The following is a 6,874-nucleotide window of genomic DNA, read 5'->3' on the forward strand; positions in this document are numbered from 1 at the left end:
TTTTAATTTACTTAGAGGTTCATTTCCTTTATTAATATTTTTTATAAAATTATATTTATAAATAAATATTACAATCATAATGAAGTGCTTTCAATATATTACGAATGTTTTCGATAGAAGATATCATTAAGCAAAACAACTAAAGAAGAAGAAATCCACATATGATGTTGAGGCATCGTGAAGACACTAAGACATTGTGAAAACACCAATCATGATGAGGCTAAAAATCCTACTAAAGTGAATACTAATCTTGGTGAGGTTAGAAATCCCACTAAGGTGAACAATAGCCAAAATCTTAATTTGATTGGCTAGATCAAAAATACTAAAATTTCATACTTTTTTAAAATGAATAAAAAGAAAATAAGTACTATTGCTTATTAAAGAAAATATTCTTTATTTAATCTCAATTTCAATGTGCTTAACAATTAATATAAAAGGGCTTTATATAACTATTCCTATAAAAGAGAGCTTTCTTGTTTTTCTTATGTGGGATTATTATAATTCTTAAACAAAAATAAATAAGGAAACAACCTAACTTAAACTTTCTTGGAGTACAAATAAACTAAAATATAACTAAATTTAACCTAACTTAATGTGCAAGTAACCTAATAACATACTCTTGTATTATTTTCCCTAGATGAGAGAAAAAAATCGCCTGTACAGGTTCGCTTGTTTGGATTGAACCTCTTACACATTTAACACTTCTTCAATAACTATAGCCTTAGTAAAAGTGTTGAACTTGAGTATCTATAATAGATGGAATCTTATCAAATCCATCAAATGGATACAAGTCTGAAATATTGAAAATAGGATTGATTTGTAACCCAAGTGGTAGCTCAATTAAGTAGGCATTTGAATTGATTTTTTTTTACACCTTACAAGGTCTAAACTTTCTAGACTTGAGCTTGTGATAAGTACTCTTATGGAATCTTTCTTGCCTCAAGTGCACAAGTACTTGATCACCTTTCTCAAATTCCTGCTTACGACGATGTTGATTGGCAACAAAAAAGTATGTTGCATTGGTGGCTTTTAGGGCAACTTTTACCTTTACATAAATCTTTTGAATGTGATAAGAAAATAACATCACCAACCATTTGAATAACCTATCTTGTGTTTTAAAGGTTGTTTTCCATTCATCTCCACTCCTTATTCTAATTTGATGACATTTGCTTTTCAAATCGATCTTTAAAAAGACATTGGAACCAATTAATTGATCAAGTATGTCATGCAATCGAGGAATAGGAACACAATACTTGATTATGATGTTGTTTATGGCATGGTTTTCCACACATATCCTTCATGAACCATGCTTTTTCAAGAAAGCTGAGTAAGTACAAGAACTTTTACTTTCACGTACTAGACTTTTTCTCTAACAACTCCTCGACTTGTCTTTGTACCACCAAAGACTAACCTTGTGCATGATAAACATCAATTTCCTTTATCTCCTCATCATATTCATTGTAAATTGAATCTAATTCTTCCCAATTCAAATAATCCTCCACTTGTTACTTCCCATGAGAATCGACTATTACAACTGCTCGACTTGTCTTTATAGCACCAAGGACTCACCTTGTGCATGATGAACATCAATTTCCTCAATGTCCTTATCATATTCATCATAAAATCATTCTAATTCTTTCCAATCCAAATAATCCTATGCCTATAACTTCTCATGAGAATCGACTACTTCAATCTTAACTTCTCCATCATTTAAAACAAAGGCATGTAGTAATTGGTCTTCCAATTGAATTCTTACTACTTGATTTGCAAGTCCATCTTTATCACTGGAACTATTATTATTAATTTGAGAAACATCACGACTTGCAAATTGCTCTTATAATTTTTGAATTTGGTGACGTAATTCTTGAATCTCGATCTCATGATCATATTTTTAATAATTTTGTTGTCTTGGTGGCATTTTATTATATGGTAATGACAATGTGGTGAAGTAGAAAAAAGAGGATGATATAACTATAAAACAATAAAAGAAAAAGAATTACTCGAACAAGGAGAGTTGAAACCTAACAATGAATTCGAACTACATAGCAAACAATGATCCTCCCATTCTGATACCAAAATAACATCGGGCATTGTGAAAACACTGAAGCATTGTAAGAACACCAATTGTGGTGAGGTTAGAAACCCCACTAAAGTGAACACCAATTTTGATGAGGTTAGAAAACTCCATTAAGGCGAACATTGGACAAAATCCCATTTTGGTTAGCCAAACCAAAGATACTAAAATCTCTTACTTTTTTTGAAAAGTGCCTAGAGAAAATAAGCACTCCTGCTTATTAAAAAAAATTCTTTATTTAATCTTAGCTTCAATGTGCTTAACAATTAACCTAAGAAGGCTTTATATAACTATTTGTAAGGAAGATAGCCCTTTTACTTTTCTTATGTGGGATTATTATAATTCTTAAATAAAGATAAATATCAAAATAACCTAACTTAAACTTTCATGAAGTACAAGTAAAGTAAAAGATAACTAAACATAATCAAACTTAACGCACATGTAACCTAATAACATACTCCTATATCAGCATATGAAGGGATGTTGAACCTAGTATCTATTCTTAATTTTATACTACTACTATTCATTCCTATGACTATAAAATTCTTCAATTGGAACATTTATTTATTTTTATAAGTAAATTATATTTGTAATCATTAAAATTTAAGTAATATTAAATTGGTCTTTAAAATTTAAAATGTCATATTTTTGTCTTTGTATTTTCAACATTTTAACTAAAATGTTTTTCTGTTAGTATGCCCATTAAGGCTCTATTCGAGAGCTAGAAAAAGCTTTGGTGCAGTGTGGGGAGCCTCCCACGACCACTCACTGTAACATTTTTGGTTTCTATCTATAGAAAATATGTAACCATAGGCAAAAAATCTGTTATCTTAGGTTAAGACTGCATTTAGAAAAAGTGTAACCTTAGTTAATGTATGGAAAAGTTTAGTTGCACTTTTTAATGAGATTTTACAACGAAATTAATATGCAACTATACACTATATGGTTGGAATCCTAACATATATGACAACATTTAAAATATGCAGTTAAAAAGTGTATAATAGCATGTGAAACTCCAGCTTTTAACAAAAGGTTAAAGTTGTAACTTAGCTTGGTGAGCATGTAAATTTGTGATTTCTAATGATATTTTCAAACATACAACCTAGAAATGGGTGTTTTTGTTACCAATTGAGTTTTTGAAAGTTGGTGTTACGACCTAAACCCAATGGTTTGTGACTGACGCACAAGTTCGACAGGTAAAGCCCACGAGACCCGAGCAAGCCTCAAAATTTTTAGATATACATAGCCTAAGGATTTCATAAGTAGACATTCATAACAAATTCAATTATAATACAATATCCTTGGCTCACAATTCATATAACATTCATAGGAGCATACGTTAGTCATCAAATCGGGTTCGTACATAACAACCTTTAAAAAATTCAAATGGCATATCGTGCTTAACATATTTTACAAATTAAGTAAACTAGGAAGGTGGAAAGCCCACATAGATTTAGTGGAGAGACATGTTGAAAGGAAAACCTACCATCTGCCAATTACGTGTTTGTCCAATTGACGGCATTTTCCACATAACCCCATAGCTTCTCTTATTTGTGCATGGTACAATAGAGGGCTGAGTCATTGAATACTTAGTGAAGGGACATTATCACAACATAATATTTTGCATATAAAATATATTTAAGCCTATCTAGCTGTAAAACTTTCATATTCAAACATCTCCAATTCAAAAGGGCGAGGATCATCCTATATCCTACATGCACAACTCATCATATCAAATCCTACCGGATCACATCTCACTGGCATATCATATCCACAAATTCTCAAATTCTATGTCCTCACATCAAATCATATTGATTCAAGGCTTATCTTTAAAGCTGCTGTTATTAAATTGGGCTAGGTAGGCACACCTTAATTACCAAGCACAAGCACAAATCCCATTTACCAATAATTGATTATTTCGAAGCATTTCATCAAATATCATTCACAATGGTCACTAGATATTCATTTTTCAAATCAGATCATGTCATATTTGATGCAAGTTATAATAGTTAAATGAAATCAAATGAGTGGCCTTGCCTTAGACATAGTCAAATCATGCTTGGTGGCTAAATGACGAAAAATCAAATCACGATCAAAGCAAAGCCACTGATGGACAAACAGATCATGTGCGTGTCATATCAACGGGCAGAGAACAAATCACGCATAACGCTAGAGTAGTTGGTGGAGAATCATACCATCGATTGGAGTAATCTCTCGATGGTCGGCATCATTCGGAGTAATCTCAATAGACTGTAGTCGGGAATCATAGGTGAGATTAGTGCCACTATCCCTATTTACCACCATCCCTGCAAGCACACACATAGTCATAGGGCGTGGGACTCCACTCCACCTCAAGTTAAATCAACGTTCGAAATTCATCTCTCGAACGGAACATATTTCCACAAATTAGGCCATTGTGCTTGTGACATTCCATATGTCCATATCAAATTGTATTTTAAACTCAACGAACTTTAATCATCTCTAAGCTTGGTATAATTTTAAGTACTTTCAAATCTTTAAGGCATCATCAAACGAAACATAATAAAGTTATAAGCCTTCATGCCTTTAACCTCACATGGGTGTTCGTCATTTTCAGTCGTATCAATCATTGATTAACATCCTTATGCATATCCTCAAATCAACCACAAATACATGGGCATTCATGCATAGATCATATCCATTAGCAATCATGGCCTTCGGCCTCACATTCTTAATATCACCTCGATTATTGTACCATTATGCCAAGTATACATCGTGGCCATATGCCTAATTAGGTAATCCATTCATCATAATTTGGCACAGTTTTCGATACATAATTTATATTGCACCATGTATAGGCCTCTTGGTCTAGGTCCTACATACCATGGGTTCCAACATAATGCCACCTAGTGGCTCACCACAAATCACACAAATACAAATTTCCTACCTAGCTAACTAATTAGCCTATGTATCCTCATCTAGGCACACAATCTTATTCATTCTTTAGCCTAGGCACATACCTTTAGGCAAACATACATATTCACACACACACACATATACATATCAATTTCATTAGCCTAGGCATTCTCATCTAGGTATACAAACAACATTTAAGTACCATGGCAGCACATGCATTATGCGAGATGCATTACATGCATTTAATTAAATCCCATTCACAGTGACAATCAAAGGTGCTCCCACAGTTGAGCTCCAATCCTTAGCCTCCAACCATCCTATAATTCACCAACGTGTTAGGTGGCTTCAAACTTTCCCTTAGAAGCTGAGTTGCCTAAATCTAGACTCCAAATCTAATAAACTCAAGGGGAAATAGTTTGACCAAATCTGAAAATATTTGGATCCGAAGTTATTAACCGATTAAATTGAAAATTAATCTATAAAAATGCGTAATCTTACCTTCGGATCATTTTTCTAACTTGGATCTAGCTCAAATAGGCTCCACATGCCATTTGGAGATTTAAGGTTTCAAAAGGGGTAGAGACAGAAAAGAAAGAATGGGTTTTGTTTTAAAAGGGCGGAATGCCTGAAACTCCTTTTTATTTTTTCCATCATACAAGGATGTATCGACGTATTTGAGAATGTATTGATACATTGTTAATGACTTCCCTCTAAATGTATCAATTCATGAGGCCGTGTATTGATACATGTTATTCAATTTACTCTCGACTTCAAATCTACCGATACATTTGGACAGTGTATCAATAGATATTCATCTTTACTCAAATCTATCGATACAACCTTGTATATATCGACGAAAAATCCTCAAAATACCTCATATTGCTCTTCTTGCCAAGAATGTATTGATACATTGTGCCTAGATTGTACATTTTCTGCACTCTAAGTTTTAAAAATTCGAATTCTAGCACCCCAAAATTATTTCTTGTTTAAGTCATACTGCAAAATGACTATCTTAACTCATAATGCTCCTTTATATACTCAAACACGCTATCAAATCTCAAACTAAACTTCAAAATTCAAGATTTATTACCCATTTTTCAAAATGTTGACTAAGTCTCAAGGTTTTGTGTTCTAAGTGCTACAATTATAATCTCTACCTCAATTCATCAAGAATGCTCGATATCCAAGCATGTACTCGTCACACGGATTTAAATCCTCTTTATGCTCTATGTCACATAGTATACAAATCTAAACTTATCATAATTTACATTAAGCATCATATTTATAAAAGTGCTAAACATATCCACAACATTATTTTGAGCCTTCACATGCTTAGTTATCATATTATTTGTTCTACGGACATAAGCATACTCTTAAACTCTTGAACATAAATGCCAAAAATTTAATTTAGTTCATCAATTGGCTTGGTTCACATTACACCATTAATACTAAAAATCGGGGGTGCTACAGTTAGAACGTAGAGAAAGTCAAATGCTTTGGCTTTTGTCTTAAAAACTGTATTTTGGACCAAAACTATCAATACTTATTCATAAGGTATCGATATTTGAACCCCAAAAATGCATTTGATGAATGAAGTATCGAGATTGGATGAAAAAATATTGATACTTTGAAACCCAGAACAAAAGTATTGATACTTACTCCAAAAGTATTGATACTTCTGTCGTAAATTATAAAATCATAAAGATAAAGTAATTTTTTTTCTATTATTTTAAAGCCATAAAACTTCAAATTTTCTCAAAATGGCAAAAGTACTTTTTCTCTCTCTAGTCTTAGCCCCTCTTTTCTCTCTTCCCTCTTTACTCTCTTCCTCGTCATTGTCAAGTGTTTTAATCATTTAAAATTTTTTTTTGTTGTCCGTGGACTTAATAGCCCAAAGCCCAAACT

This window comes from Theobroma umbraticum, unplaced genomic scaffold (genome assembly GCF_002168275.2).
Source record: "Theobroma umbraticum cultivar Fairchild unplaced genomic scaffold, ASM216827v3 scaffold_77.0, whole genome shotgun sequence".
Classification (NCBI taxonomy): Eukaryota; Viridiplantae; Streptophyta; class Magnoliopsida; order Malvales; family Malvaceae; genus Theobroma; species Theobroma umbraticum.